The sequence below is a fragment of the Bison bison genome, unplaced genomic scaffold (assembly GCF_000754665.1).
Source record: "Bison bison bison isolate TAMUID 2011002044 unplaced genomic scaffold, Bison_UMD1.0 scf7180017864487, whole genome shotgun sequence".
NCBI classification, from domain to species: Eukaryota; Metazoa; Chordata; class Mammalia; order Artiodactyla; family Bovidae; genus Bison; species Bison bison.
Genome location: NW_011495047.1, coordinates 11,211,764 through 11,233,773, shown reverse-complemented (window position 1 = coordinate 11,233,773; position 22,010 = coordinate 11,211,764). Strand labels below are relative to the sequence as shown.

General features: G+C 40.8%; 1 pseudogene; it reads right to left on the bottom strand.

Annotated features, from left to right (window-relative positions):
• Positions 1–4,783: 4,783 nt before the first annotated feature.
• The window catches only part of LOC105005309, a 43,685-nt pseudogene continuing 26,458 nt past the window's right edge, over positions 4,784–22,010 (bottom strand).

Genomic DNA, 22,010 nt, shown 5'->3' with positions numbered 1-22,010 from the left:
TTACAGTTCAACCATTGCAAGATGGTTTATTTTTTATGTCATGGTTATCTAGGGAGAATCTTTGAGGATGGGCAAATTTGATTTGAAGAAAGGCTTAATTTTAACCAGACAAGCTGACAGCAATGAATATTAATAAAGAATTAAAAATGCAGATACTAAAGTATCTAGTCCTTGCTTTGACAAGCATTGTTTGGCAAAATCAACACACTATGTATGTATGTGTTTATTTGTATGTATGCTTCTGTTCATTTATTCACACATGCACACACATCTATAGAATCTTAAATATTTCTGAGTTTATTGCTTCTCCCTAGAGCTTTAAGCCACAATTTTACTTGTTCAGAAATACCAGCTACCCTTTTCCCAGAGGCAGGAGATTTTGGTTAGTGGCTTTAGAGTTTGTCACAAACTGTCACATTCTTCAGTTTATAAAATGGACTTGACTTGGGTAGACAGAAGATGGATTTTCCATTACATCATTTAGAAATGGATAGGCCTTTCCATAAACACACTTAGACACTTTATCCCAACTTGTAGTTTTTTTTCTATTTCATTTTCATGTTTTAATGGCCCTCTTGCCAGCATATCCCTTTTGGCATCGTTGGCAACGTCAAGAAGCTTGAGTGCATCTGCCTTACCCTGAATCCACCAGAATGGCAGAGGGGCTTCTTTGCCAAGCCCACTGAGCTTGAGGCGTGAGGCATCCCCATTACCACTTAGCACCAGGAGACCTTCACATGGAGCTGGGAGCCTTCTAAATTTCTTGGATTTAGGATTAACGACTTTCTCTGTTGTCAATTCTTTAGTGTTTCTGGATTCACTTAATATAACACTGTCAGGCTTTAGTCTAAAATATATTCTTTGAATTAAATAAAAAAGCAGTTATCTAGGCCAGCCTTTACCAAAAAATACAGGATACTTGCTGTGAAAGATTGGATTGTTTGTTTCAGCTCTTCACTCGCCTGCAGTAGGGTTGTACATCCGCACCCTTCCCTTTGCAGCTGGCACTTGTACGCCAACAGGACACTGGGACAGTGGGAAGAGTTTGCTTCCCCCCAAACTCCACTTTGTTGGCAGTTGGCTTGGCCAGTGGAGTGCTGTGCAATTGGCGTGAACATAGGCTTTGTGTCGGCCTGTATGTTTTAGCTTGCCCTCTTGCATCCCTGTGATCATCATCATCAGAACTAGGGCTTCCCTCTCTGCAATATAGGCCCAGCATGAAACACAGAGAACTGACCCAAACCTGATCTGCAGCTTGGACCTAAACTAGCTAAACTGCAGCTTGAAGCAGAGCTACCCTAACCAGTCCACAGACCAGGGAGTAACAAAGGTAAAATTCTTGTTTGTTTATGCTTGTTGAGTTTTCTTACTTACTAACACACTGACCTATCTCTCAGTCATGTTTCCCACAGTCAGTGAAGTCCATAGGAAACCTAGAACAAACCGTTATGTGCTAGGAGAAACAAGTGAATATTGTAGCCATGAATCAGAATGGTTACCATCTTCTCATGGATTTTTCTCCAGTCTACCCCAATCTTCAAGAATCCACTCTGAGCAGATTTTCTGAGCATCCTTTTGGTCAGATTAGTCTGTGTAGAATTACACAATGTGAAGGCTGTCATTTCCTAGTGGTCCTCACAAGTGCTGGATCCCAACAACGGAAGCCTCTATCGAGTTGTTATGTTATGATTTATACATGGGCAGTGGTACAGGTTCCAAGCTGTAGAAGCCGGATTTCTTGGCAATAGAAAGTACTATTAAAATTCAGCCTTTACCCAAGAATATTAACAAGCTCTGATCACTAGCAGTTATGGTGCATCGAAATGTTCAGCGAGTATCAGCGTGAAATGACAGGCTGTCCTTTGTCTTCCCAAGATCCCCAAATCCCCAAACAAACACATTTTCTTACATTCCTTGCTCCAGGAACATAGGTATATTTTGCAGTTAACTTTACTGGGCTTGGCCAGACCTCGGGAGTCTTATTTCCTTACACCTAGATTTTTAGCTAGATAATTTTAATTGGAATCTTTTATTACAGTGCGCTCTTTCAAAATCTAAGGATATAGCTGGCTATTTCGTTTACCAAGCCCATCTCAGAATTAGATGCCATCATCTTACTGGCAGAAAGTTCCAAGGCCACCTTGAGCCTCTGATTTGTATCTTTACAACATGATCAAAGAGTCTTCCTACTTTTAATGCATCACATGAGCCCTAAATATTTAAAAATAATCACCAAGTACATAAAAGTCATGCTTAACCTTATAAAACATGTGTTGGCTCCGTTCATTTTCTCAAAGTTCACCTCCCCTTCTGTGCTTTAACTTTTTCTACTTCTCACCCAGCCATTCCTTTCTTCCTTGGATCTGATTGTTTCTCTTCTGACTAGGCAAACACAGGCAGATTGAGCAAGGCTTTGTCACAAGAGAGATGTTTAGCCAGAGCGAGGAAACACTAAAGGGAGACATTATAGTCATCTTTTAAATTTCATTTATTTTTATATTTTTGGCTGCATTGCATGGCATGCAGGATTAGTTCCTCAAGTAGGGATCAAACCCATGGCCCATGCAATGGAAGCAAGAAATCTAACCACAAGGAAGTCCCTATGGTCACCTTTTAACACGTGATGGTCTGTTATATAAAAAAGGGAATATGCTAGAGAAAGAAAGAAAGAGGGAATAAGCTTGTCCTCTGTTGCTATGGAGAGGATGTAGCTAAACAAGTTAGAACAAGTCATAGAAAAGAGTTTTCAGGGAAACTGTCCTATAAAAAAGAAATTGGGCTCAATTAAAAATTTTTCAATCAATTGGTAATGTCCAGTCATAGACTAAAAAGCAGTGAGTCCTTGTGAGTGAATGGATTCAAACTTTTCAGGCATAATAAACACGTAATTCCTACATCTCTGAGTACCTTCCGAATTTAAAATATTATGATTTGATCTATTTGGTTTCTACAGTTTATCTACTGAGTGTGCAGTGCAGGATAACATCAGCCATACCAGTTTCATGATTCTGTGATTAAATGAAAAAGTCAAACAGAACTTGTAGTCTTGAGTCTAGTAGGTCCTTCTGAATACTCCTGACTTCTGTGGAATCCAAATTGAAATATCTTACATAGTAAGATAGAGAGCATTCTACTTTTTCGTATTGTGCTGGTTAGTTTTTTATTATACCTACAGCTTGATCTCCACTGTTTAGAAGCATAAATATGCGTATAACTTTATGACTGGGATCATGTTAATTTACTACCTCCTGCTGTCATTCTGAAAGGAGCTTGTTACTCTGTTTTCTAGTTTCTAACCACAACAACAATATTAAAAATAACATTAAAAAGCAGAGACATTACTTTGCTAACAAAGGTCCATCTAGTCAAGGCTATGGTTTTTCTGGTAGTCATGTATGGATGTGAGAGTTGGACTATAAAGAAGCTGAGCACCAAAAAATTGATGCTTTTCAACTGTGGTATTGAAGACTCTTGAGAGTCCCTTGGACTGCAAGGAGATCCAACCAGTCCATCCTAAAGGAAATCAGTCCTGATGTTCATTGGAAGGACTGATGCTGAAGCTGAAACTCCAATACTTTGGCCACCTGATGCGAAGAGCTAACTCACTGGAAAAGACCCTGACGCTGGGAAAGATTGAAGGTGGGAGGAGAAGGGGGTGACAGAGGATGAGATGGTTGGATGGCATTACCGACTGAATGGACATGAGTTTGAGTAAACTCCTGGAGCTGGTGATGGACAGGGAGGCCTGGTGTGCTGCAGTCCATGGGGCTGCAAAGAGTCAGACACAACTGAACAACTGAACTGAACAGAACTGAACCACAACAACTTTGGGGTTAACTTTCTTTTAGTCTAGCTATATTAACGTACAGAGTGTACTAAAAGAAACACTTTCTATGTTGACTTTTAAAATCATGAATACAATTCCAAGGAACAAAAATAGTAGATAGTGAAAATTCTTCCTTCTTAACAAAATCAAAAGTCAGATTTTAAAACTATATTTAAGACTTAAAGACTATCTAGATGCTTCAGTATGAGATTTGGGGTTATTTTCTTCTACCTATATACACCTTTTAGAAAATCCTTTGCTGTGATTGATTAGTGGTGAACTAAGTGTTTGAAAGAAAATGCCATTCCTGAAGGACATTTTTCCTGGTGCAAAATTATAGCAGTCATCATTTATTTACTGCTTTCAGCACACCAAAGACTGGTTTCTGGCTTCCATCAGTGTTGTTGAGAAGTCAGCTGTCAGTCTAATTACAGCTCATTTGAAGGCTTTCTTTTTTCTTTCTGGTTGATTTTACAATTTTTTGTCTTTGGTTTTCTAAAGGTGCCCTCTAATGCACCCAGGTGTGAATTTCCTTTATTCATCCAGTTTTTGACTCAGTATGCTCCTTGACTTGGTGGTGTTCATCAGTTCTAGCAAATTCTCACCCATAATTCTTCAAATATTGCTCCTTTGCCTTTTACTTTTTCTTCTTGGATCCAATGAAGCATCTTAGAATTCTGTTACATTCTCTATACCTTTTATCTTCACGTCGGCATTTTCTAAGGATTTGTTGGTTTCTCCAGGATTCATTTTTAATATTTTTTTTAAGTGCATGAATTGCAACTCTATTTTTTACACTTAAAGGCTGATGAGAAACCTTTACTAATCCTATTAAAGAAAATCCAACATGACAGCTCAATTGAAAAGTATGGTAAGCATGTTTACTCACTAAATACTATTTTTCAAGAACACAACATGAAACATCTAGCATGCATGTTTAATCTCAGTACAACAGATTCAGAACCAAGTATACATGTGTACATGCTTCAAGGCTAGGTTACAATTATCATAGTCATCGTCATCATCATCTTCACATTTTCTTTTCAATGCATTTGATGCTTCATTAGCAGTATTTTGTGATGACACCATGTTAGTGGTAATAAGAATATTTTTGGACCCAATTAATGATGGATTAATTAGAACATTCTGAACTACTGATGTTGCAGGAATTGATGCCTTTACAGCTGGGGATTGTGAAGTGGGCATCTGTACTGTGAATCTTTGCCCTGTGAGGGACACTGGAGTCCCTACTTTAGTTGAAATGGACATGGCTTGTGGGGTTGGTGTGCCAAGCATGGGAGTATTTGGTCTGCTAGTAACTGAACCAACACTTAACTGTGGAACTCTCATTCTTCCTATAGAAGTAGATGCCTTTTTTGTAAAGACTTAAGTCTATAATTTGGAGCAGTCAAGCAAAACCTATCAGGTAGCAATCTAGGACCTGAATATGGCTTGATCCATGGCAAAGGGGTTTGATTTCTTTGCCTTGCAATATCTAATAAAAAAATCTCTTGGGGGAGGAGAGGTAACAGACTGGTCAGCAGGACACTGGATTGCCATTTGCACATCATCTGCATCAACAGTAGCTTTCTTAGCATGATTGAATAAATTTTTGCATCGTCTAGAATTGTGGTCACATACCAGAAAGCAACCTCCAACATCTGATTTATAATTCTTGGTTCATGAATTCTGTAATCCCCATACCCTTCAGGATTTGTGCCATCATCTGTGCATCTTTTGGCATGCTCTTGGGAGAAGCCATCTTGCCAGACTCCTTGATATTTGGTGGTCAAACTTTTCAAGCTAAATCACACACATTAATGTATTTCAGTCCTGATCTTGATGCAAGTTATTTGCCTAATGTAGTTTTTCCAACCCCTGGTGTACCAGTGAGTAGGATGTTTGGAAGCAACATGGTCCTCACCCCACTGGCTCTGGACACCTCTGCACACGTGCTCTACACCCGACTCATTTTTAATATTTTTGACTCATCTTCCAATTCTCCAAGTCTCTCTTTAAGTGCTATTACACCTCCCTGCTGAGATCTTATTTTTATTATTATATTTTTCAACTCTGCAACTGTTTATTCAGTTTCTTTCAAAAAATCCAGGTCACTTTTTTATGGTTTCCAGTTCCAAGCTATAATTTTAAGATTGTCTTTTTCGCTAATTGAATATACTACACATAGTTTTTCTTGGTAGTCTGTCTCTAGTGCAGTCCTATAGCCTACTTTTTTTCACTTCACAGTATATTGTTCACATAATGTTACTCAGTTTCCTGTCTTATTATTTTGGTATCTGAATAATATTCTGTTGATAAAATGAATGGTAGTTTCCTCATTTATAAGACAGGAATATTCCTACCTCTTGGGGTAGCTGCCTGGCTCACAATAATTAATCTCACAGAGAATACTCTAAGTAATTACTTCTGACCTTCTGTATCTTTGCAATGATTATGACTTTGAAAATTATGTTTATGAGTAGATGGGGTCTTCAAGAAAATATGGAGAAATGAAATAAGTTTATTGGGTATTTGGATTCTGTATGTTAAAAATTTCCATTATTTATATTTAAATATGTTTATGTACTAAACATAAATCATAAAAGTAAAATGAAGTTCCTTAAAGGTAAAAAGGTAATATTTTATATTTTAATGAACCCTTCCTGTGTACCAGGCCCTATTCTAAGCTCTTCACATGTATTAGCTCATTTGACCATCTCCCAGCAACCCTCTTTGAGAGGTGTAATTATTAGTCCTACTTTACAGATGATAAAGTTGAGGCCCAAGAGGGTTAAATAACTTTCTATGGTCATACAATTAATAAAGGGAAAGACCAGGATTCTAATACAAGCAGCGTGGCTCCAGAAATCAGTTTGTTAAATATTGGTATATGAAAAAAAAAAAAAGGAGAGGAAACAGGAAAGGAAAAGCAAGAGTATCACATGTATCTCTACCAGTAAACCTCGTTATCACATCTTCTTTGACATCCCCAGCTCCATTCTGTACTAATCTTAGAGAACCAGGAAAAGATGTGAAGAGAAAAAAGACAGTGTTTCTCGTTCTATGGATGTGTAACAAGTCACCCTTCGTGGCAGAAAGTAGCCATTTGTTTTACCCATGGATTTCATGGGTCAGAAGTTCAGAAAGGGTAGAGTGAGCAAGATTTGTCTCTGCCTCACAATGTCTAAAGCAGCTTTAAGTTTAAAAAAAAAATCTTTATTTCAGATAAAGTTATTTCCATAATTAAGGTTAAAGTAAATGCACTTCCATGAGTCCATTATTTCAGGTGACTGAGTCCTCAGATGGAAGACTTGAAACTGGGGATAGAAATTAGGCAGTCATCTGAAGGCTCCTTCACTCACTCGTCTAGCTGTTGATGATGATCCCTGGCTGGGAGTCTCAGAGACTCTTTGTGAGGACCTCTCCAGGGGGGCTTCCCTCAGAGACTAGATTGAGCTTCCTCATAGCCCAGGGTTGGCATCATCCAGAGTTAGCACTTTTAGAGAAAGAGAAAAGCAGATGGAGAGAGGGAGAGGGTGGGAGAATGAGAATAAGGCTGAAACTTTTATGATCTATCTGGAACTTACATAGTATCTCTCCTATGTTTGTCAATGAAGGAGACTCAAAAGATGCAGGTTTGATCCCAGGGCTGGGAAGAGTCCCTGGAGGAGGAAATGGCAACCCACTCAAGTATTCTTGCCTGGAAAAGTCCATGAACAGAGGACCTGGTGGGCTACAGTCCATGGGTTCGCAAAGAGCTGGACACGACTTAGCACACAGCATGATTTCCTCTGTTGGTTGATGTAGTCATGACCTCCCCAGTCTGACTCAAAAGAGGGACAGCCACATTGTAAGAAAACTATATGAGGTGGCATGTGAAAGTGAAAGTCGCTCAGTCATGTCCAACTCTTTGGGACCCCATGGACTACACAGTCTGTGGAATTCTTCAGACCAGAGTACTGGAGTAGGTAGCCTATCCCTTCTCCAGGGGTCTTCCCAACCCAGGGATCGAACCCAGATCCCCCACATTGCAGGTGGATTCTTTACCAGCTGAGCCACAAGGAAAGCCCAAGAATACTGGAGTGGGTAGCCTATCCCTTCTCCAGGGGATTTTCCCAACCCAGGAATCCAACTGGGGTCTCCTGCATTGCAGGCAGATTCTTTACCAACTGAGCTATGAGTAAAGCCCATGAAGGGGATATATATACATTCCAGTATACATGTGAGGTAGGATATATATTGGTAAATATGCCTGAGAAGGAATATACAAAAGTTCATTTCTGTGTTGTACTGAAGCCAACAGAAAGAAAAGTGGTGATTTAGGCAATCTTTTTTAAGTGAAAAATAACAGCTAACAGAAAAATATGCATTTTCACCCAGAGTAATGGTGAGTGAACAGATATACTAATTTACATAAATACAAATGACTTTAAAACTAACAATCTTTATAAGTCTGCCCTGATTGATTTATAAACTACCTCCGATATTTTACAGTAGGACACATTCTGGAGGAAGAAAAAGTCTGATTTCACATATCATGACTGGTCTTTATATCCAAGGACCACACTGAGAGTGCATCTGTGGGACAAGGCTTCCCATTAAGCAGACAGAGTATTTAATAGCAAGAGCTTATATGATGTGGCAATTTGGTTCTTACATGTACATTATTACACAAATAGACACTTCGTAGGACAGAAAATGCATCTTTTGTGTCACTGATCAACAATGACAGCAAAAGATTAATTTTAAGAAAAATAAATACGATCTTTTAACAAACATGGTCAATGAGACCAGATTGAAAATTCAATTTATGAGATGAAACTGATGCCTATAACAAACTAGCAGATTATGAGATAATGTGCCCTCTTGAATATCAAAGAGCCTGAAATATCAAAGAATGTTCTGCATTCACTGGTTTTACCTAAAACTCTGGGTATAAGGTCAGAGGCAAAGCCTGAATGGTTAGAAGGAGCTAACTGTGCATTTCCACTGTATCATGGAAGGCATAACCACTTCTCAAGCATCCCTACTCCAGTATGCATCAGATGAGGTGGGGTGAATTTCAAACCAAAGAGGCTCAATAAAATCCTATTTAGGAACAAATCAATATGTATTAAAATTAAATCCAAGTTCTCAGCCTGTGCAAAAACATTTGTAAGTTACTATCAAGATTTTTCTTTTTCTTAAAAAAAAAAAAAGTTTGCTTATTTATTTGTTTATCTGGGTCTTAATTGTGGCATGTGGGATCTTTTTTAGTTGTGGCATGTGAACGCTTACTTGCAGCATGAGGGGTCTAGTTCCCTGACCAGGGATCAAACCCAGACCCCCTTCAGTAGGAGCCCAGAGTCTTAGCCACTGGACCACCAGGGAAGTCCTGCAAGATTTTTCTTAAGGAAAATGATCATAATTACAAAACCCAGAGGCGTCAAAGCTAGACATGGACACAAAACGCAATCCTATCCAAGGCAGATGGATATGTGGGTTGGACCAAATGTTTGATGGGAACTTCAGTAGATGTGCAGCTAAGATGGTTGGAGGGAGGACCAGGAAGAACTGGAACTTCTTTTCTGGACCATTTCTCATGCCTGCCCAAGCCCTCTGGATCATGTGAGCTCCTGCTCCTCATGCCAAGTTTTTTGGCCCCTTCCATTGTGGTAGCAATACAACAACAACGAAGACAGTTCTGAAGCAAGATGTAATGATGATAATAACTACCTAAGAATCTCCTTGGGTGTACATTATTTATCCTCACCATTGGCAATTGACCAGTTATACACAGATCACCTGCTTGTGTTTTTTTTTTAAGTCACAAACATTTTCTTTTATGGTGGCGGGAGTCTGTTGAAGTAAGCAGTAAAGGAATACTGGGGATATAATTGAATAGAGTTTGTATAAATCATAAATGAGTCCAAATTTTGTGTAAAAAAAAAACTAGAGGATGACTATATGAAAATTTTCCTCTTGAACTGATTTTTAAATAATTTAAAAAATATTTTCTTGAGCTGAAAAAACATGGATGTTGGGAAAACTCATTTTGCATGCAAAAGGAAAAAGAGATGTTCAGAGAATGCTTATGTATTTTGCTGTCTTGTAGTGGTCCTCAGTTGCTGGACAGTTCTGAAAGTGTGTCTGTGGAGACACATTCAGCTTAGTGGCACATAGAGTCTGAGGCTGCTGTGCTGTGGATGCTGACATGTGGCATCCGCCTTCCTCTAGGCCGGGGTCCCCAACCCTGGGACATGAACTATTAGGAACCAAGGTGCACAGCAAGAGGTGAATGGCAGGTGGAATGAAACCATCAGCCCCTCTCTCGGCCTCCCCATCTAAGGGAAAATTGTCTTCCGCAAAACAAGCTCCTGGTACCAAAAAGGTGGGGGACCGCTGCTCTAGGTCATCCTGGTGGGGGACCGCTGCTCTAGGTCATCAGGCTGACTCTCTACTGGAGGACAGAAGAAGCTTGCTCTCCTTTGTGGAGCAAACTTGAAAAATGACATTGTATGTCCAGCTCACTCATAGTTAACATGGACGGATCACATTAGGTGGGTCCCTTCCCTTGTCTGATGGTGGAACTGATGGCCCACTCCAATTCTCTCTCCCTTAGCCATATTATGTCATTTGGAGCGTGACTGCAGTTGTTGACACAGCAGTCTCCTTACCGCACTGCAGGGGGGTGCCACTCCCTGCCCGGGACCATCAGAATGTGTTGCCTCTCTGTGTTCCTACTTCTTGATGGCCACTACTTTTACTCCTCCTCAGTGGCTTTCAAAGGCCTCGTTATCCATTTGCCAATCTCAGCCAATAATTTCCTTCCCTCTGGCCACAGAGTTTATAGAGCTGCCTTTCTCGCTCAAATCACTTGTCAGACCCACCTCCAGCTCCTGCAACCGAATTTCCATGTAGGGAGGTTGTTTACAAAAGGCCAAGGGACCTGTTTCATTTCTCCATTGTCTGGAGCACACCCATCATTACATGGAATTATGCAATGTATTCATGGCTTCTGAAAATAATGCTTACCGTGTTTCTTGGAAAATCAGGATAAAATTCACTTCAAATAAGATGACCAATGTGAACTTAAAAAAGAAACCCACAAGAACTCACTTTTTGAAACAAAACAGAAGCTTTTTTGGCCTGCGCAATGCCCTCAAGTTTATTTCCAGTAAAGGATCATTACAGAGACAAATAACCCAACAGTTACTGTTACCGGATGCAAGATGGTGTGCCCGGTGCACAGAGGGACCAAACAAAAGGAAAGATTGGATTTTGGAGTAGAGAGAAGTTTATTGCAGGACATGCAAGTAGAAAGGGTGACTTGTGACCCCTCAACCCCAAACTTCTTGAAGTGTTTCAACACAGCATTTTTTATTGACAAATAATTCATTTTTAAAATGTATGTTTAATTGGAGGATAATTGCTTTACAATTGTGTGTTGATTTCTGCTGTGCAACAACATGAATCAGCCACAAGTGTACATGTATCCCCTCCATCTTGAGCCTCCCTCAAGAGCACGAAGCTGAGTTCCCCAAGTTTTATAGTATCTGTAAAGCATTTTTAAAGGTAAGGTGAGGAAGGGATGTGATGCTTTTGAACTGTGGTGTTGGAAAAGACTCTTGAGAGTCCCTTGGACTGCAAGGAGATCCAACCAGTCCATTCTGAAGGAGATCAGCCCTGGAATTTCTTTGGAAGGAATGATGCTGAAGCTGAAACTCCAGTACTTTGGCCACCTCATGCGAAGAGTTGACTCATTGGAAAAGACTCTGATGCTGGGAGGGATTGGGGGCAGGAAGAGAAGGGGACAACAGAGGATGAGATGGCTGGATGGCATCACTGACTCGATGAGTTTGAGTGAACTCCGGGAGTTGGTGATGGACAGGGAGGCCTGGTGTGCTGCAATTCATGGGGTGGAAAAGAGTCAGACACGACTGAGTGACTGAACTGAACTGAACTGAGGGAGGGGTGTGGTTAGTTGTTAAAGACTTCTCTGGTCGAAATCTTTTGTTCTTGGCTGCCATCAACTTCCAGTGTTCCTGTAAACCTCTAACAAGACAAATGTTATTCTCTTTTCAGCAACTTTTAATCTCTGTATGAATGGAAAAGTGTTACACCCTTCAAAGAATGGACTATCCTATATATTTCAGGCTATGGGCTACATTCTTTTTTTTTAATATTTATTTTTATTTGTTTGGCTGTGCCAGCTATTAGTTGCCACCATTCTCTGCCCACCCCAGAATCCATATGGTGAAAAGGTACAGCATCTGTAGGACCAGACTGCAAACTTCTTGAAATCAGCTCCTAAAACTTAAATTCCCTTGCAATCTCAAGAATGTTTAACACATCATCATGTGTAGGGTAGGTCCTCAGATATTGTTCACTTGGCCATGGTTCAGCTTCCAGTTATGTGACGTAAGATAAATATTGAATAATACAGGCTGGGTTAAATTACCTCTACATATTAGCTCTGACATTTATAAGTGGAATTTCTAAGGTCTTGAGCTACTGGAAAAATATACAAAGTATGGGGCAATTCCTTCCTATCATCACACAAATAGTGAAATCCTCTCTAGGGAAGTTGACCTTCATTAGGTTGCTCACATTAGTTGAAAATGTATTTCAACTGAGCTTGAACCCTCACTTGAACATTCTTCTTAGAGGATTTCAGCCACTCTTACAGTTTCAGCTACCTCCTTAAAAGTGGATGATTCTCGAACACTTTCCAACTCCTATCTGTTTCAGGATCTCTAGACTACTCATTCCAACTCTTCATTGGAAATCTTCACCAGGCATTTAAAAGCCAGCTTAAAATTAACATGTGCAAAGCTAAACTCTAAATCTGCTTTTCCTATTTCAAATATTATTTTATAACATTATCCTCCCTAATGGACCCTAGCTAGAAACCTAGGCATCATCCTTGACTTTTTCTTCAATCTTACTCTCCAGAGACACAGTGAGTTGCCATATCCCATCTTGGTTGCCTTCTTAGCTCATTTTATTTTTCACAGTTTTTTGAGATTTAATTTACATTTCATAAAATTCACTCACTTTAAATAGGTTCTTCAATGTGTCTCAATAAATGTATATAGTTGGGCAACTGTGATCACAATTTGGTTTTAAAACACTCCCATTATGCTGAAAAGTTCTCTGTACCTCTCTCTGTACTCCCACCCTGGCCTCAAACAACTGCCTATCTGTTTCTACAGTTGTGCCTTTTCTAAAAATCCCATATAAATGAAATTACATAATATGAAGTCTTTTGTATAGGACCTATTTCACTTTCCATGATGTTTTTGAGGTCCATGGATGTTGCATGTAGCAATAGCCTGTTCCTTTTTTGTTCTTGCTATTCAGTTGCTCAATTATGTCCGACTCTCTGCAACCTCATGGACTGTAGCACACCAGGCTTCTCTGTCCTTCACAATCTGTGGAGTTTGCTCACATTCATGTCCATTGAATCGGTGATGTCATCCAACCATCTCATCCTTTGTAGATCCCTTCTCCTTCTGCCTTTAATCTTTCCCAACATCAGGGTCTTTTCCAATGAGTCAGGTCTTCTCGTCAGGTGGCCAAAGTATTGCGGTTCAGCAGTTCCTTTTATAGTTAATAGTATTCCATTGTATGAGTATACCATAGTTTGCTTATTTATGGACATTTGATTGCTTTTCCAGTTTTTTACTATTGTGACGAATATTGCTAAGAACATGCTCATACAAGTCTTAGTGTGGATACAGGTTTTTGTTTCTGTTGGGTAGAGATCTAGAACTGGAATTATATGGTGAGTATATGCTTAACTTTTAAAGAAACTGCTGTAGTTTTGCAAACTGGATGCTCAAGTTTACATACCACCATCAGTGCATTTAGGTTCCAGTTTTTCTATCCTCATCAATACTTGGAATTGTCTATCTTTTAATAGTTGATGTTTTGTTCAGTCACTAAGTCATGTCCAACTCTTTGTGACCCCCATGGAGTCCACCAGGCTCCTCTGTCCATGGGATTCTCCAGGCAAGAAGACTGGAGTGGATTGCCACTTCCTTCCAGATTAGGGATCAATAAAACCCATGTCTCCTGCATCGGCAGGTGGGTTCTTTACTGCTGAGCCACCAGAGAAGCCATCTTTTAATAACTGCCATTCTAATAGGAGTAGCAGCACATTTCATTATTATTTATTTTATATTTTCCCAAGGACTAACAATGTTGTTAGTCTAACATTGTTAGTCTAACTAACAATTTCAATCTTCTCATGAAATGTGCATCCATTTATCTTCTTTGGTAAGGTATCAATATCATTTGCTTTTCTTTATTGAGTTGTCTCTTGTTATAGAGTCATAGAAGTTCTTTGTATTTCCTGGATATGAATCTTATTGAATATATGTTTTGCCAATATTTTCACAGAGTCTGCAACTTGCCTTTTCATTTTCTTCATGGTGTCTTTTGAAGAGCCAACATTTAGCTTCTTAACTTTTGAATGTGGCTCATGCCTCTCTTCCCACAGCCACTTCTTTGAGCTCAGCTGTTTTCTATTCATGGCTGAATTTTTTTTTTTTTTTTCATGGCTGAATTTTTGTAGTAGCCTACTGACTAGTCTCTTTATATCCCCATTGCATTTTCTAAAATGACCTTTGCTTTCAGGACTAAACATAAGTTCTGTAGCCACATATATGTGATGTGACAACTACGGAGGGATGCCCCTCACATCGTTTCCCAAACAACCTGCTGTAGAAAGCATGGTGACTGTCAGAGTCCAGCCACCAGAGCTGTGGATCCGCCGCAGCACTCACTCCAGGGCCACTCTTGCTCCAAACTGCAAGACAGTGACGGAACTCAATGCAAGACTCTGCTAACAGGCGACCCCTGCTGAGGAGCTCCTAATCAGCTTTGCCAAGGCTTTCTCAGGGTTTTGCTGCAGTCTTTGGAGCTTTTCCAACCCAATTTCTTCATTCCTCATTTTTAAAAAAAAAACTTTCTAAGTTTCATTGTGAATTGTCCTTTTTTTTGAGTCTGTATTGAATTCGTTGGACTTCCCAGGTGATGCAGTGGTAAAGAATCTGCCTGCCAATGCAGGATATGCAAGATATGGGGTTTTGATCCCTGGGTAGAGAATATGCCCTTGGAGTAAGAAATGGCAACCCACTTCAGTATTCTTGCCTGGAAAATTCCATGTATAGAGGAGTCTGGAGGGCTATGTCCATGGGGTCACAAAGAGTTAGACATGACTAAGCACACACACACACACACACACTGAATTTGTTACCACATCCCTTCTGTTTTATGTTTTACTTTTTTTGGCCATGAGGCATGTGGGATCTTAGTTCCCTGAGCAGGGATCAAACCTGCACCCCCTGCCTTGGAAGCTGAAGTATGAACCACTGGACTGCAAGGAAGTCCTCTTCCTTCCTTCTTTCCTTTCACAGGTGTCAAACCTACATCACAATCTGAAGGCTCTTCTAGCCTTCTCCTATTTTCTCTCCCTTTATCCTTCTTGGTGTTTTTCTCAGTAAACCTCTCACATGTCTAGTCCTATCTTGGCATCTGCTTCTCAGAGAACCCACCTGCCACAAGAGACAAGGCCATGCCTGATCCAGTCCCCACTGTAATCTTGCTGACTCCTCAGTTGTCAGTGAACTTGTGTCTTCTTCCAGTTCATGATGACTATAGAAGGAACCAGGGCTTCTTCTGCCAGTTTGCTCTCTTTTGTTCAGACTTCTGAAGCAGCAGAAGAAAAATCCATCTGCCATAGTAGAAAGGCTATGATAATGTGCTGAGGAAACCTTATAAGAGTAATGTTAGGCAGGAAGTTAGTCATGAGCAACAAGAGGTGGCCCCATTGACTGACTGTGGAATAGCTGCCTAATCTCAAGCTATTTGCCAACCCCTTCTCAAACACATACCCCATCAGTACTCCAAAATGGTCAAGAGACTGGAAAAACCCCCCACAGGCCAACTGGAGGGATTTTCCCCACTCTGGCACATGTGCACACCTCATGCTATCATGTCCTTAGATAACCTTTGGTGGCCATAGGGCTCATTAAGTGTTCATAAATATCCTACAAATACATACATCTAATTATAACAAACTGAATTATGGGAAGGACATGTACAGTAGAGCCTCTTCTTATACAAACTGCAGCTATCAATTAAGACTGTCAATCAACAGCCTCCTGGATTATACAAAAGAACCTTGCCTTAAAAACCCTATACCCCAGCTCTCCCAAGGCCATTGGCTTCCTTGGCCTGGCCCACCTCTCTCTTGAGGTGTTCTCTCTGTTCTCTCTTTACCTTCAAATAAACTCTCTTGCAACAGGTAAAACTTCAGATTCTTTTTTGCATTCTTATCAAGAACTGAGGCCCACAGGAGGAGAGGTCTCCAGACTCTCTTCCACTAAAAGTAAGAAGAGCAGGAACTCCAAAGAAAATTCAACCCTTCTAAAGAACGTATACCCTCAACACCTTCTTTTGAGCTGTGGATGTTGGAGGAAGAAAAAAAAAAAAAAACCCTTTTCTATAGGGAGTTATTCTCCTTGTACCCATAAATAAATTCACTCTTCCTTGCAAAACCCGATGCTTCTGACAGTGCTCAAATGTGCTGTTAGAGGGGTTTGGTCAGTAGTGAGAGACAGCAGGCAGGCATGCTGTGTTTATCATCGCAGGAATCTCATGGGGCTCTTAAAAATTTGCAGGGCTCTGGATCCCAACCCAAACCTCCTAGACTAGATTTTCCAGAGAAGAGCACTGGGAAGAGTATTTTGGACAAATGCCCCATTACAATGTTTGAAAAATACTGGTGGAGTGGTTCAGATTACAAGTACTAAACCTAGCCTGATTAGTCTGGTTCTCTGACTTTTTCTAGCTGTGTAATCTTGGACCAGCTCCTTTGTTTTCTCATCTGTGAGATGCTATAATGAATAGTACTTCCCGCATTGGTTTCTGTGAGCACACAAAGAGTTAATGGTTTGGGTATGAGTAGGACAGTGTCTGTTGCTTGTGGATTAGTTGCTAAGTTGTGCCTCACTCTTTTTGTGACCCCATGGGCTGTAACCTGCCAGACTCCTCTGTCCATGGAATTTCCCAGGCAAGAGTATTGAAGTTGGTTGCCATTTTCTTCTCCAGGGGGGGTCTTCCCAACCCAGAAATCGAACCCGAGTCTCCTGCATTGCAGGCAGATTCTTTACCATTGAGCCACCTGGGAAGGCCAGGACATTGTCTATCTTATAGTAAATTGCTTATTAAATTTTAACTCTCTTTATTGTTGCTATTGTTATCATCATCACCATTATAAGTCTTATTAGTGACAGATTGAATGCAACAAAATCATGAGCAGCTGCCAGGTGTTATGCTAGGATCCAGTAGGGAGACAGTATATTTTTGAAGGGTATGGTTAGAATACAGAAATGAGCCCGACCTACCACCTGCTCATAGCTAGTTGAGTTTTTCCCTACCTGGCCACGTTCTCCCATCTAATCTCCATCATCTAGAGCATTCATTAGTCAGCTCTCTGTCAGGATTAGGAGTGGGCTTGGTGGTTGGTACAGAGACAAGCTAATAGTCTTTGATCTAGATTTAGGAGAGGCTCTGAGAAAAGTCTCTTAGTCATCAGTTCAGAGTTCACATCCCAGGGAATCTTATTAGAGAAGTGAATGACCTTGAGCAAATTATTTAAGCTCTTTGAGCTTTTGTTTCCTTAATTTCCGAATGTTTTCTACCTCTCTGGGCTACTGTGAGGCTTAACTAGCGAGATGATGGATGTAAACTCCCATGCTGGGGGCTGAAGAAATGGGTGTCCCACCTTGTTTCATTAGGACTGTTTTTAGTTCACTGAGATAACCTATCCACAGACCCTGGATGAGCCCAGCTGTCTCCCTTGGAGGGGAGAATTTCAAGACCCAAAAGCCTCCCCCGACTGCCAGACTTATAACTCAAATAAGCCATCTTCTCTCTGAATGTCTCAGCAGTGCGTGGGAATTGTCACTCCTCACCTGTATATTGTCTTGTCATTTACTCCTACAGTCCAGGAGTGGCCGTTCCAGGGTCATTTAAAAATGCTGAAAGAAATACATAGCTCAACAAACCCAATTCTTTCCCCAAACTTTGGCTTTGGTTTTATCAACATGGTTTTTAATTCTCGCCCCCTGCCTCAATGGTGAGCACATGGTGAGCTCAAAGGCACATGGCCTTTGCAAACATGTCTTCAAAATGTCTTCAAAGTTTACAAAATGAACTTTGAAACAGGACAGTAAGTAATATCACCAAAGCAGCAGTCATTGAGAAAATGGTCTCTTTAAATGGGCTAATGTTTTGGACTTTGATGTGTCCAAATTTCAGAGGAATATATATATAAATGTGTTGATATAAACTTTATTTTTTTAAAAATTAGGACATTTGCTAAAGCAGTTGCCAAAGTGGTGCCTAATTTGGAATTGTTCTTTCCACCCTGGTTTGCAAGGGATTTGCTATGGGGTAAGAGTATGTAACAGAGACTGCAAATCAAAATTTGCTTCTTACAGATTCCCAAGCTTAAGGAAAAAGTCCCACACAATGGATTAGAAAGTACTTGAAATCTCTCTGAAGTGAAGGGTAGGATTATGCGAAGATAGTAACAGGCAGTTCATAACCTTTTTGCTATTTTTCAAGTGTGATGGTGAACTCCTGCAAGCTAATAAAACATAGAAATAGAGACGTAACAAAAACTTTTCGGCGCTGAGAATGAAAACACTGGGATACTCTAAAAAATTTGCTAGATAAGCAACTCATGTTCAAAGGTGAAATAAATCATACACATTATATGATTGATTTATTTAAACATAAGTCTATACTTCAGGGAAAAAAATGATTTCTGAGGAATAGAATGAAATTCAGGATGCAGTTGCCAAGACATCCCTTGGAGAAGAATTGTATCTACTTAGATAAAGCTGGGATGGAGTCATGTGAGGTGGAATGCCAACTCCCAGGAAGCTGAGCCACAGCGGGTCCTTATGTCCTTTGTACAAAAAGGAGAGGTTATGCCTAGGGTGACAGGAAGAACCTCCTTTCCTTGACAAAGGACAAACAGTAAGTAGAATCCTACCAAAAGGGTTTTAGAAAGACCCATAGATGAGGGTTATAGTACCACAGCTCGAGTGGCAGTAGGCAAGTCCTCCTTTCCTGGTGTGAGTTGGGAGACTGTTGTAGATGTTTAGGACAGGGACTTTCCTGGTGGTCCAGTGGTTAAGAATCTGCCTGCCAATGCATGGGACACCAGTTCAATCCCTGGTCCCAGAAGATCCCACGTGACACAAGGCAGCCAAGTCCATGTGCCACAACTACTGAGCCCACACACTCTACAGCCCATGCTCTGCAACAAGAGAAGCCATGGCAAGTGAGTAGCCCATGCACTACAGCGAGAGAGTAGCCCCACTTTTGGCAACCAGAGAAAGCCCCCTCGTAGCAGCAAAGGCCCAGCACAGCCAAAAATAAATAAACAAAAAAATATTCTTTTAAAAAAAAAAAAGATCTTTATGAGAGTCTTGCCCAAATTCAGAGATTTAAAGCACATCCCAGCGCAACCTGGCAGAGAGATATTTTTTAACCTTAGTCCTTGGCATGTGTTTTATTCATTTAGTCCTGCATAACAAATTATCTCAAAACTTGGGGCTTGAAATAACAAGCTATTTTTTTCATAATTCAGCAAAAATTTGATCAGTTTTCTTCTCCAAGTGGTGTCAGCTGGGGAACTTGGAAGCGTTCAGCTGGTAACTGGGCTGTGAGGTCCAGCAAGTCTACGCTCACAGGTCTGTTGACCTGGTCCCCCATTAGGCTGCCTCTGCACATGGTTAGCTTGGGCTTCCTTACAGCATGGTGGTCTCAGGGTAGTCTGGCTGCTGACATGGCACCTGGTTTCTCCAGGTCTTAAAAGTTACCACTTGCCACTTTTGTAGCATTCTGTTAATCAAAGCAAGACATAAGGCCAGTCCAGATTGAAAGGGAAGAGACAGGGACCCCTCATCTTGATGGTGCAGTGTGCGCCTTGGTTCATCTTAAAGGAGGAAAAGAACTGATGGCAGCCCTCTCTGGAGAGTCTACCATAGTCTGAGAAGGTGGGGCTGGCAGCTGATGGCTTTGGAGAAGAGCGTGAAATCAGGCTAAGCCAGGGAGAGCTGCATCTGGAGGCAAAGCTGATGTATGAATGGTTATTAAAGTTTAGGCAGTTGGGCACCAAACTTCAGGTAGGAGTTCAGACATAGTGCAACAGGAAGTTGATCCTAAGGAATCCTAGGGGCAAGGAGCAAAGGAATCTGGGAACATTATACCAACATGAATCAGGCTTCCCACAATACCTGGATTTTTTTTAAAAGTCAAACATCAGACATCCCTGGTAGTCCAACAGTTAGGAATCTGCCTGCCAATGCAGAGGACATGGGTTCGATCACTGGTCCAGGAAGATTCCACATACCACAGGGCAACTAAGCCTGTGCCCCACAGCTATCGAGCCTGTGCTCAGGAGCCCCTGCTCTGCAACAAGAGAAGCCACTGCAATAAGAAGCCTGAGCATCACAACTAGAGCGTATGCTTTGCTTGCCGCAACTAGAGAATGCCGATATGCAGCAACAAAGACCTAACACCGTCCAAAATAAATAAATAATAAAAATGTTTTAAAAGATCCAATGATGTATATTGACCTTATTGTTTTTTAAAAACAAAGTCAAATATCTGTACAAAAACAAGTTCCTTTTGCATCATCTTTGTGTTCCTGATGTCTCTAAGCTCTTTAGGTAAAGAGCGGGGAGATGAATGACTCAGAAAAGATGGGGCCAGAAAAGCACAGTCAGTTGCCCAGCCTTGTCCTGGCTGCATCTGACTTCCTCATCTCGGCTCTGGAGGCTTCATATGAAATAGCCAGTGTTCTTATTGAGGAGAAGGCGGTGCTCTCCTGGGGAGTACTTGCAGATGTGGTCATCCTAAAGACCTCTGCTGGTGGGAGTGCTCCTGGTGTTGAGTGGATAAGAGCCAGGGAGGCTAAGTATTCAAACACCCCACACACTCGCAGGGAATTATTGCAGCCCAAATGCCATTGGCACCCTGACTGAGGAACACAAGGTAGACAATTGGGGTGATATTGAGTACTTGGGTGGAAATATGGAATTTGGAAGATGCAGGGGCTGCAAGATCCCATAATAGACTGTTGTCATCTAGTAAGTCCAGTAAGTCACTGCTAAACTGTAGCAAGCATGGTGCCTATAGAATATACAGTCTTTAGATCATGTACCCCAAAAAAGGTCACCTTTGAAAGCATGCATTTCCTCACTTCTCTCAACTATTCTGAAATGATAGCTGGAGAATCAAAAAATGTTATAATATTTTTATAGAAATAAGGTTGTACCATAACCTTGTGAAAAGAAGGATTGGCTTATCTCCATCTGTGGAAATAACTGCACCCTAATTTTGTTGTTCTTATTCAGAATAAAATATGTTCATTTTGCTGTGAAGAGATGTTTCTGCTAACATGTACAGAAACCTATTTATTCTCTCCCAATCCAACTGGTTTTCTCCTAACCTGCCAATCCACCAGGTTTACATGGTCAAGTCCAGTCTCTGATGGCAGGGGAACCTGACATGTAGAACCTTACATGGGGTCTAACATGTGGGGTCTAAGCTTTTCCTCCAGAACAAACTTCGCCTTGTGTGGCAGAAACATACTCTGCAGCCTTTCTCTTGCAGTGATACATTTAAGAAGTGAGCTTGAATTTGGGAGTCCTGATCAGTCTGGCCATGAAATTGCTCCTCCCAATGTCAACCTTGTTCTTCTAGTCCTCCTTTGTCTCTTTTTATGCTTTTACTCTTTTGTGTAGCTGGGACTAATGCAGAGATTTTCTTGGAGGGAAGAAAGCATTCCATGTGAAGCTTAGTACTGTCCATTCCAAGCTCTGGAAATGACTTAGGTGTTTGCCGCTGTGTGGTCAGCAGATGGCTATGTCTCACCCACTCCTAAGCTCAGAAAGTTTCCAATTTTAAAAGCTTTTTAATGACCTCTAATTTGTCAATGGATAATACAAATTCGGCACAAACAAGCAGTGATTTAATTGGGTACACTGACATCTGCTTTCACGGCCGTGTACTTTTGAAAATTGTGCGCAAGTATTTTGGTTGAGTCTACACTGACCATGAAGAAAGCCATTGAGTGGGGGCAAGCTGTAACAGATGTAGTGGAGATTTCATTATC